This window comes from Pseudophryne corroboree, chromosome 3 (assembly GCF_028390025.1).
Source record: "Pseudophryne corroboree isolate aPseCor3 chromosome 3, aPseCor3.hap2, whole genome shotgun sequence".
NCBI lineage: Eukaryota > Metazoa > Chordata > Amphibia > Anura > Myobatrachidae > Pseudophryne > Pseudophryne corroboree.
Window position 1 is genome coordinate 416,762,113 of NC_086446.1, and position 12,009 is coordinate 416,774,121.

General features: G+C 48.3%; 1 protein-coding gene across 1 annotated transcript in view; it reads left to right on the forward strand.

Annotated features, from left to right (window-relative positions):
- The first annotated feature begins 7,752 nt into the window (after positions 1 to 7,752).
- Positions 7,753 to 12,009, forward strand: part of ITCH (itchy E3 ubiquitin protein ligase) — a 287,604-nt gene continuing 283,347 nt past the window's right edge. Inside the window, exon 1 of the mRNA XM_063963188.1 lies at positions 7,753 to 7,951. The gene's annotated coding sequence lies outside the window, so the exon portion shown is untranslated. The remainder of the gene's footprint in view (positions 7,952 to 12,009) is intronic.

Sequence of the window (12,009 nt, forward strand, 5' to 3'; positions counted from 1 at the left end):
TGGAGCTACTCAGAAACTGCTAAGAAGTGTCTATTCGCAATTCTGCTAATCTTTCGTTCGCAATTTTAATATGCTAAAAATCACTCCCAGTAGGCGGCGGCTTAGCGTGTGCAAAGCTGCTAAAAGCATGACCCCCTATATGTGGTTTTATGTAGGGCAAATGGGGACTTTTGCTAAGCTTTGAAGCATACATATGTCTGGTTAAGTTTTCACACCTGTTATACCGCAAACTGACAAATACCTTTTGAAGCCTCCAAGTCTAGCTGCTGACATTATATTTCTGCAAGGAAAGTATATCTTAGATAAAGGTCATAACTTCACAATATGAGTTCAAACAAAGTACAGTGCCTTGTACTTTTTCCTGTGTCAGCTCTAAGCTGAAAACAATTTGAAACAGCTTGTCAGCTGTCAATTACATATAGGGTCTTATGAACACTATGGCTCCTATCTTTATCATGTGCAACACTTATGGGCCCTACACACTGGGCGACATCACTGCACGATATGAACGATCTCGTTCATTAATGAACGAGATAACGTTCATATCGTGCAGTGTGGAGGCACCAGCGATGAACGATGCGCGGCCCCGCGCTCGTTCATCGCTGGTGCCATGTCGGCTGTGCATGCAGGCCAATATGGACGAGATCGTCCATATCTGCCTGCAAGTCTACGGAGCCGGGTGACGGGGGGAGTGAAGAAACTTCACTCCCCCCGTCACTGCCCCCCCCCCCCCCCCCCCCCGCCGCCGGGTCGCCCGTCGGCCGTATCGGCCGTCGGGCACCTTGGTGGCCAATCGTCAAATGTGTAGGGCCTATTACACTTCCATGGTTCTTCCCTCTTTAGCACAATCTAGTTTTAAGGCACCAAATGCCTGTAATTTATCCAAGTGGCGACTACTATATTCCTATTTATATAGATACACTGTTTCATTTATATTGTTTGTACGTAAAATATTTTATAAATATGATACATAATTTTAATTACATGAACATTGCTTGGTGCCGCGGGGAGTGGGGTGTGTCGCGCCGGGGGGTTGGGGTTGGGATTGGGGGGTGGATCTCCCTAGGGTGGGAGCAGGACAGAGCCACAAAAACGGGACAGTCCCGTGAAAAATAAGAATTTACTCACCGGTAATTCTATTTCTCGTAGTCCGTAGTGGATGCTGGGGACTCCGTAAGGACCATGGGGAATAGACGGGCTCCGCAGGAGACTGGGCACTCTAAAAGAAAGATTAGGTACTATCTGGTGTACACTGGCTCCTCCCTCTATGCCCCTCCTCCAGACCTCAGTTAGGGAAACTGTGCCCGGAAGAGCTGACACTACAAGGAAAGGATTTGGAATCCAGGGTAAGACTCATACCAGCCACACCAATCACACCGTATAACTTGTGATAACCATACCCAGTTAACAGTATGAACAACAACTGAGCCTCAATCAACGGATGGCTCATAACAATAACCCTTTAGTAAGCAATAACTATATACACGTATTGCAGAAGAAGTCCGCACTTGGGACGGGCGCCCAGCATCCACTACGGACTACGAGAAATAGAATTACCGGTGAGTAAATTCTTATTTTCTCTGACGTCCTAGTGGATGCTGGGGACTCCGTAAGGACCATGGGGATTATACCAAAGCTCCCAAACGGGCGGGAGAGTGCGGACGACTCTGCAGCACCGAATGAGCAAACTCAAGGTCCTCCTCAGCCAGGGTATCAAACTTGTAGAACTTAGCAAATGTGTTTGAACCCAACCAAGTAGCAGCTCGGCAAAGCTGTAAAGGCGAGACCCCTCGGGCAGCCGCCCAAGAAGAGCCCACCTTCCTTGTGGAATGGGCTTTTACTGATTTTGGATGCGGCAATCCAGCCGCAGAGTGAGCCAGCTGAATCGTGCTACAGATCCAGCGAGCAATAGTCTGCTTCGAAGCAGGAGCGCCAACCTTGTTGGCTGCATACAGAATAAACAGCGAGTCAGACTTTCTGACTCCCGCCGTTCTGGAAACATAAATTTTCAAAGCCCGGACTACGTCCAGCAACTTGGAATCCTCCAAGTCCCTAGTAGCCGCAGGCACCACAATAGGTTGGTTCAAATGAAACGATGATACCACCTTAGGGAGAAATTGGGGACGAGTCCTCAATTCTGCCCTGTCCATATGGAAAATCAGATAGGGGCTTTTACATGACAAAGCCACCAATTCTGACACACGCCTAGCCGAAGCTAAGGCCAATAGCATGACCACTTTCCACGTGAGATATTTTAGCTCCAGTGTCTTAAGTGGCTCAAACCAGTGGGATTTCAGGAAATCCAACACAACGTTAAGATCCCAAGGTGCCACTGGTGGCACAAAAGGAGGCTGAATATGCAGCACTCCCTTTACAAACGTCTGAACCTCAGGCAGTGAAGCCAGTTCTTTTTGAAAGAAAATGGATAGGGCCGAGATCTGAACCTTTATGGACCCTAATTTGAGGCCCATAGTCACCTGACTGTAGGAAATGCAGAAAACGACCCAACTGGAAGTCCTCTGTAGGGGCCTTCCTGGCCTCACACCAAGCAATATATTTCCGCCATATGCGGTGATAATGCTTTGCTGTCACATCCTTCCTAGCTCTTATCAGCGTAGGAATTACTTCATCCGGTATACCCTTTTCCGCTAGGATCCGGCGTTCAACCGCCATGCCGTCAAACGCAGCCGCGGTAAGTCTTGGAACAGACAGGGCCCCTGCTGCAACAGGTCCTGTCTGAGAGGCAGAGGCCATGGGTCCTCTGTGACCATCTCTTGAAGTTCTGGGTACCAAGTCCTTCTTGGCCAATCCGGAACAATGAGTATTGTTCTCACTCCTCTTTTTCTTACTATTCTCAGTACCTTGTGTATGAGAGGAAGAGGAGGAAACACATATACCGACTGGAACACCCACGGAGTTACCAGTGCGTCCACAGCTATCGCCTGAGGGTCCCTTGACCTTGCGCAATATTTTTTTAGCTTTTTGTTTAGGCGGGACGCCATCATGTCCACCTGTGGCCGTTCCCACCGATTTGCAATCTGCTCGAAGACTTTTTGATGAAGTCCCCACTCTCCCGGGTGGAGGTCGTGCCTGCTGAGGAAGTCTGCTTCCCAGTTGTCCACTCCCGGAATGAACACTGCTGACAGTGCTTGTACGTGATTCTCCGCCCAACGAAGAATCCTTGTGGCTTCCGCCATCGCCACCCTGCTTCTTGTGCCGCCCTGTCGGTTTACATGGGCGACTGCCGTGATGTTGTCTGACTGAATCAGCACTGGTTGGTCTCGAAGCAGGGGCTCCGCTTGACTCAGGGCGTTGTATATGGCCCTTAATTCCAGTATATTTATGTGCAGACGAGCCTCCTGACTTGACCACAGCCCCTGGAAGTTTCTTCCCTGAGTGACTGCCCCCCATCCGCGGAGGTTTGCATCCGTGGTCACCAGGACCCAGTCCTGTATGCCGAACCTGCGGCCCTCGAGAAGATGAGCACTCTGCAGCCACCACAGAAGAGACATCCTGGCCCTCGGGGACAGGGCGATCAGCCGATGCATCTGAAGATGCGATCCGGACCACTTGTACAACAGATCCCACTGAAAGATCCTGGCATGGAACCTGCCGAAAGGAATGGCTTCGTATGACACTACCATCTTTCCCAGGACTCGCGTGCAGTGATGCACCGACACCTGCTTTGGTTTCAGGAGATCCCTGACCATGGTCACTAACTCCTGAGCCTTCTCCGGGAGAAATACCTTCTTCTGTTCTGTGTCCAGAATCACGCCAGTGGCGTCACAAGGGGGGTGCGGGGGGTGCGGCCCGCTCCCGGGTGTCACCCGCCGAGGGGTGAGACCAAAATGCCGGTTCCTGCTTAGAGACAGGAGCTGAGTGCTGCACTGTTATATTAAGTGCAGCAGTCGGCTCCTGTCACTGTGTAGGAGCCAGCACTGCAGGCACAGCACTCCCCAGGAGTGAGCCTGCACCTCCTAACCCCCCAAGTTGAAAAAAAAAACGGGTGTCGGGACGCGAAGCCCCGCCCCTTTCGGGAAGCCACGCCCCTTTCAAGTCATTCAAGCTGATAAACAAGGGGTGTCAGTCCGCGAAGCCCCGCCCCTTCCCGCAAAGCCCCACCCCCTCTTTTGGCGCCGCACCGGGTGTCCAAGAGGTGAGTGACGCCTCTGAATCATGCCCAGGAAGGGCAGACGCGTCGTAGGAATCAGCTGCGACTTTGGAATATTCAGAATCCAGCCGTGCCGTAGCAACACTTCCTGAGAGTGCGCTACGCTGACCAACAACTGCTCTCTGGACCTCGCCTTTATGAGGAGATCGTCCAAGTACGGGATAACTGTAACTTCTTGCTCCCGGAGAAGTACCATCATCTCCGCCATTAACTTGGTAAAGACTCTCGGTGCCGTGGATAGACCAAACGGCAACGTCTGGAATTGGTAATGACAGTCCTGCACCACAAACCTGAGGTACTCCTGGTGAGGCGGATAAATGGGGACATGCAAGCACGCATCCTTGATGTCCAGAGATACCATAAAATCCCCCTCTTCCAGGCTGGCAATGACCGCTCTGAGCGATTCCATTTTGAACCTGAACTTTTTCATGTAAATGTTCAAGGATTTTAAATTTAGAATGGGTCTTACCGAACCGTCCGGTTTCGGTACCACAAACAGTGTGGAATAGTAACCCCTTCCCTGCTGAAGGGGGGGTACCATTATTATCACTTGCTGGAGGTACAGCTTGTGAATAGCCGTCAGGACTATCTCCCTCCCCGTGGGAGAAGCTGGCAAGGTGGATTTTAGGTAACGGTGAGGGGGCGTCACTTCGAATTCCAGCTTGTATCCCTGAGATACAATTTGTATAGCCCAAGGATCCACTTGTGAGCGAACCCACTGGTTGCAGAAATTTCGGAGACGCGCCCCCACCGCTCCTGGCTCCGCCTGTGGAGTCCCAGCGTCATGCGGTGGACTTAGTGGAAGCAAGGGAGGACTTTTGTTCCGGAGAACTGGCTGCATGGTGCAGCTTCTTTCCTCTACCCCTGCCTCTGGCAAGAAAGGATGCACCTCTGACTCTCTTGCTTTTTTGAGAACGAAAGGACTGCATTTGGTAATACGGTGCTTTCTTAGGCTGTGAGGAAACCTGTGGCAAGAAAGTCGACTTTCCAGCTGTCGCTGTGGATACGAGGTCCGAGAGACCGTCCCCAAACAATTCCTCACCCTTATAAGGCAAAACCTCCATGTGTTTTTTAGAGTCGGCATCCCCTGTCCATTGCCGAGTCCATAAGACCCTCCTGGCAGAAATGGACATTGCATTTATTCGAGAGCCCAGCAGGCAAATGTCCCCCTGGGCATCCCGCATATATAAGACGACGTCTTTAATATGGCTAAGTGTTAGCAATACGGTATCCCTGTCCAGGGTATCCAACCCCTCTGACAGAGTATCTGTCCATGCTGCAACAGCACTGCACATCCAAGCTGAAGCAATAGCCGGTCTCAGTAGAGTACCAGAATGTGTATACACAGACTTCAAGATACCTTCCTGCTTCCTATCCGCAGGTTCCTTTAGGGCGGCCGTTTCCTGAGACGGCAGGGCCACTCTTTAAGATAAGCGCGTCAGGGCCTTGTCAACCCTAGGGGAGGATTCCCAGCGTAACCTTTCCGTTGGCGGGAAAGGGTACGCCATTAGCATTCTCTTGGGAATCACCACTTTCTTATCAGGGGAAGACCACGCTTCTTCACATAACTCATTTAATTCATGTGACGGGGGAAAAGTCACTGGCTGCTTTTTCTCCCCAAACATATTTACCCTCTTGTCAGGAACAGGGTCAGCCTCTGAAATGTGTAATACATTTTTCATTGCAATAATCATGTATCGGATGGCCTTAGTCATTTTGGGCTGTAATAGTGCCTCATCCTCGTCGACGCTGGAGTCGGACTCCGTGTCGACATCTGTGTCAACCAACTGAGATAGTGGGCGTTTTTGAGACGCTGACGGCCTCTGAGGCGCCTGGGCAGGCCCGGGTTGAGAGCCCGGCTGTCCCCCGGCAGCAACATAATCAAATCTCTTATGTAATGAGTTTACATTGTCATTTAAGACCTTCCACATATTCATCCAATCAGGTGTCGGCACCGACGGGGGCGACACCACATTTATCTGCACTTGCTCCGCCTCCACGTAACCCTCCTCATCAAACATGTCGACACAGACGTACCGACACACAGCACACACACAGGGAATGCTCTGACTGAGGACAGGACCCCACAAGGTCTTTGGGGAGACAGAGAAAGAGTATGCCAGCACACACAACAGCGCTATATACACAGGGATACACACTACCAGAAGTGAATTTTTCCCAATAGCTGCTGTATCAATACACCTTTTGCCTAAATTTATGTGCCCCCTCTCTTTTTACCCTCTTAGTGCCAGGAGACTGCAGGGGAGAGCCTGGGGAGCGTCCTTCCAGCGGAGCTGTGAAGAGAAATGGCGCTGGTGTGCTGAGGAAGAAGGCCCCGCCCCCTCAGGGGCGGGCTTCTGTCCCGCTGTTTCTGACTAAAAAATGGCGGGGGTTTTACACATATACAGTCACAGACTGTATTATGTGTCTTTTTTATGCCAAAGGTATTCTTATTGCTGCCCAGGGCCCCCCCCAGCGCCCTGCACCTTACAGTGACCGGAGTGTGTGGTGTGCAGTGGGAGCAATGGCGCACAGCTGCGGAGCTGTGCGCTACCTTAATGAAGACAGGAGTCTTCAGCCGCCGATTTCATCACCAACTTCTGATCTTCTGGCTCTGCGAGGGGGACGGCGGCGCGGCTCCGGGAACGGACGACCGAGGACCTTTGCCTGTGTTCGAACCATCTGGAGCTAATGGTGTCCAGTAGCCTAAGAAGCGCAACCTAGCTGTGAACAGGTACGTTTGCTTCTCTCCCCTCGGTCCCACGTAGCAGTGAGTCTGTTGCCAGCAGATCTCACTGAAAATAAAAAACCAAACATTACTTTCTTTACTAGCAGGCTCAGGAGAGCCCACTAGGTGCATCCAGCTCTGGCCGGGCACAGATTCTAACTGAGGTCTGGAGGGGGGGCATAGAGGGAGGAGCCAGTGCACACCAGATAGTACCTAATCTTTCTTTTAGAGTGCCCAGTCTCCTGCGGAGCCCGTCTATTCCCTATGGTCCTTACGGAGTCCCCAGCATCCACTAGGACGTCAGAGAAATTGGGACAGTTGGGAGGTATGCATAAGGGGCTTTTTACCGCGTGCAGTGTCTCCATATTTTGGATATTATTATAATCATTATTATTATATTGATTTATGTAGCAACGCTGCGGAGACACGCCTCCTCTAACCATGGCCAAACCCCCTTTCCTCATTTGTACCGGTTTCTAGCTAGATATTGGAGGGTATGTAACTCTGTTAATTTTTTAAACAAAGCCTCAGCTAGGAGCTGATTGTTTGGTACTTTATCTCTCTTCATAGACCCCTCCAATGTTGCTGTTAGAGGTGATAAAAGTATGATTTGGCTGAAAGACATTCTATGCACAGCTCGGATGTCTGTGGAATTGAAAAACGTGCGGTGTAAGATCATATTGCAGTTAACAGTGAGCAGTAAAGAGAAATAGCATGCACTCACTCCTTTCTTGTTATAGTTGCCCAGTTGTAACCATAATTAAACTTTATTGATACAATTTAAGACACTTCCGTGTATGCGCTGTGCGTTCGTGGCAACTGCGCATGAGCGAAGCTTCCTCGCACCTCTGTCAACTAAAGCTTTATTGCTCCTGGACATCCTACGACCTGTCGCGCACTGCGCATGTTCAGTACACAGCCCTTAGGTTGTCGTTTCCTGCTCATACCGGCCGCTGCCATCTTCACCGGGGCGGAAGAGTCGAGGGACCGAGTGTCGGCCTGACAGCGCTTCCAGGCCCAGGCTGAGTTGTGTCAGGCTGTTCCCTGGCTCGGTAAGTCATATGCTGGCCGCTGCGTTACCTTGTCACACCTTATAGTCATGTGTGCTTGTGTTGCATGGTGTGTGTGTGTATATGTATATTTAGCGACGTGTGGCTCTTGTCATATGTTTGCTGCTCACAATGTGTCGTTTGTTATTGGTGTGCTTTGTTTATCAAGTGACCACCTGAAACTCAAAATAAAATACTAAATACTAGGTCTTTGTAGTTCTTTTATGATCTGCTGCTTGTTTACAACAGTATTTCCCCTCTTTTCTTAAAGTTGTCTTAAAATAGCTTTTTGTGTTTGTCATGCTTAAGAATGAATTTGTGAGATAAACCATGTAGGTGGTTGTGTGGGTGTGACCATTGTCTTGGTACTGCTACATATGATTTATTATTACTTATACAGCACTACAGGATTCCGTAGCCCCGTACAAAGGGATAATTTGACAACAGGATACTCCATAAGTACAAACTAATTTAGATCGTATAGACTTTATTACATTTTTTTTTTCTGAATATGAGTACTTCGTCTTTTTTATGTTCCTGCATTTCCTTGTCATTTTGTGACGTTGACTCATTTTTTAATTTTGACCTCCTGTTTATTTTAAAATGGGGTTTCCTTGTCTTATGGCCTTTCGTTATCAGCATTTGTATTTGTGCCCAAAGCTAACCACACATTGTATACTTGTATTTGGAATGTCTAGCAACCTCTGACTTGTATTATATTTCTGTTGCACTTGTTTCTGTAGGATTATTATGTATAATTAGTTTATAAACAGGCGGTGCAATTATTCTAATATACACTGGGTAAGGCTATATGTGTACTGGATAGATGTCATTTTTCTCTTTCAGTATTCAAGATATTTATTTCGAAGTGTTGATTTTTCTGTATTTGTTTTCCTGCCAATGGTTACTTTATTTAGCGGGGTATTCCCTGTCCGAAAAAAAAAACAGGCTTGTGTCGTAATTTTAGCCCATTTGGTCATTATCGGGCTATACAGTTATAGCCCATTTTTGGGGGGCTGAAAATGCAAGGGTTCTGAGATAAATTTCGGGACCCATGTGTTTTCGCGAAAATTACAGTTTTGGTTATCAGGGATTTTGCTTTGTGTGCCTGAGACACATGAAGCGTAATCCCTGATAAATGCCAATTTGTCAGGGCTAATTCAGGGGATCCATTAGCTGTGGTAAAGCTAATTGGATGCCCCCTTAGTGTTCATTCCAGCAACTAATCACTGAGGAGGGTACATTTTATACATGATGTATCACTACAGCACTTCTATAAAAACAAATTCCCTTCAAAAATAGAATATGGCCTCCTCAGCTGTTAGGTGCAGGGTGCTGGAATGAACAATATTTACTGTCATTACACTAGTTTTAGATCCTCTTATGGGGCATACACACAGGGGGATTTTTGCCTGTTTTCTAAGTACTCTGTCTAGATTGCTTAGAAATTAAGCACAGATCGCTCCGTGTGTGTACACCCCATAGCGATGGCGATGCGAGGTCCTGCGCGTCTCCATCGCCTGCTCAGATCTTTAGCACACGCAGGCAAGATCTAGTTAGGTCGCCTAGCATGTGCATAAAGAACACTGGTTAGCACAGATCACTCAGCACACATCACTGTGTATAGGGATGTGCACACATCACTGTGTGTATAGCGATGTGTGCTGAGCCATCTGTGCTAACCTAGATCGCTTAGCACACAACACAAGTCGCCCCGTGTGTATGCCCCCTAAGCCTCTTATTAAAAATGTAAGCCTGCATGGAGTTCTGCTAGTAATTCTGTTGGCAGTGTATGTAATTTGACAGAGGCTGTAGCTGGCTGTTATAAATCATCAAATAGGTAAGCATGCAACTTTTATGAAACCACCCTCTAAAGCAGTATTTCAAGAAATTTAGAGAGCTAAACGTTACTACTCTAATGCATGGTTTTTGTACCCAGTGTGATAGTAAATGTCTACAAAGTACCACCCTTTCTGAGTAAATGTGGACCATGTGCTCCTTTTATGCATTTAAATGTTTCAAAATACCCTTTTTGTTTATTTTTTTGTTTTTGTTTTTCTGTAATGCTTTTACGAATACATTCATTGTTGTTTTGAACTGAATTCAAGGAGTCTTTTAAATACAACTGATACCATTTTGAGTACTATAGGTAAAAAAAAACATGCTATAAAGCATATGCGTAAAGTACAGTAATGATTTTATATAGTGTTTTACATTTGATCACCTATAATACAGTGAAGATGAGGCAACCAACATGGCACACCACAGTTGTTAAAGTGAAGAATTACAACATATGCATTACAATTATAATTCTATTAATGATCATGACAAAAAAAAGCAATAAGGCAGCCATCTTGTGCGCACTACGTGGTTCAAGCAGCAGGATAAGTATTATGTAGAAATATAAACTAGCATTTACACTTACATTTCGTAATTAAAATGGTAACTTTAAAAAAATATATATATATTTCTCTAACGTCCTAGTGGATACTGGGGACTCCGTAAGGACCATGGGGAATAGACGGGCTCCGCAGGAGACAGGTTACTTTAAGAAAGAATTTGGATACTGGTGTGCTCTGGCTCCTCCCTCTATGTCCCTCCTCCAGACCTCAGTTTGATTCTGTGCCCGGACCAGCTGGGTGCTACTTAGTGAGCTCTCCTGAGCTTGCTAAAAAGAAAGTATTTTGTTAGGTTTTTTATTTTCAGAGAGATCTGCTGGCAACCGACTCTCTGCTACGTGGGACTGAGGGGAGAGAAGCAGCCCTACTCACTGAAGATAGGTCCTGCTTCTTAGGCTACTGGACACCATTAGCTCCAGAGGGATCGTACACAGGATTGCACCCTTGGTCGTCCGATCCCGGAGCCGCTCCGCCGCCCCCCCTCGCAGAGCCGGAAGACAGAAGCCGGTGACAGAAGCAAGAAGACTTCGAAATCGGCGGCAGAAGACTCCAGTCTTCATATGAGGTAGCGCACAGCACTGCAGCTGTGCGCCATTGCTCCCACACTAAACCCACATACTCCGGTCACTGTAGGGTGCAGGGGGGGGGGGGGGGGGGCGCGCCCTGGGCAGCAATTAGAGACCTCTTGGCAAAAGTGGGCATATATACAGTTGGGCACTGTATATATGCATGGGCCCCCGCCATATTTTTACACAGAAACGCGGGACAGAAGCCTGCCGCTGAGGGGGCGGGGCTTCTTCCTCAGCACTCGCCAGCGCCATTTTCTCTCCACAGCTCCGCTGAGAGGAAGCTCCCCAGGCTCTCCCCTGCAGAATCACGGTAGAAGAGGGTAAAAAGAGAGGGGGGGCACATATATTTGGCGCAAAAACAGTATATACAGCAGCTACTGGGTTAACACTAAGTTACTGTGTGATTCCTGGGACATATAGCGCTGGGGTGTGTGCTGGCATTCTCTCTCTCTCTCTCTCTCTCTCTCTCTCTCTCTCTCTCTCTCTCTCTCTCTCTCTCTCTCTCTCTCTCTCTCTCTCTCTCCAAAAGGCCTTGTGGGGGGGGGACTGTCTTCAAATAGAGCATCCCCTGTGTGTGGCTTGTGTCGGCATGTTTGACGAGGATGGCTATGTGGAAACAGAGCGGGAACAAATGAATGTGGGGTCGCCGCCGATGGCGCCGACACCCGATTGGATGGATATGTGGAAGGTTTTAATTGATAATGTTACTTCCTTGCATAAAAGGTTGGATAAAGCTGATGCCGTGGGACAGCCGGGGTCTCAGCCCATGCCTGATCCTATGTCGCAGAGGCCGTCAGGGTCTCAGAAGCGCCCACTATCCCAAATTGTTGACACAGATATCGACACGGATTCTGACTCCAGTGGCGATGATGCAAAGTTACAGCCTAAAATGGCTAAAGCCATCCGTTACATGATTATAGCAATGAAAGATGTGTTGCACATCAGGTGACCTTTCCCCCTTCACATGAGTTAAATGAGTTGTGTGAAAAGGCTTGGGAATCTCCAGATAGAAAACTGCAGATTTCCAAACTGATGCTTATGGCGTATCCTTTCCCGCCAACGGACATGTTACGCTGGGAATCCTCCCCTAGGG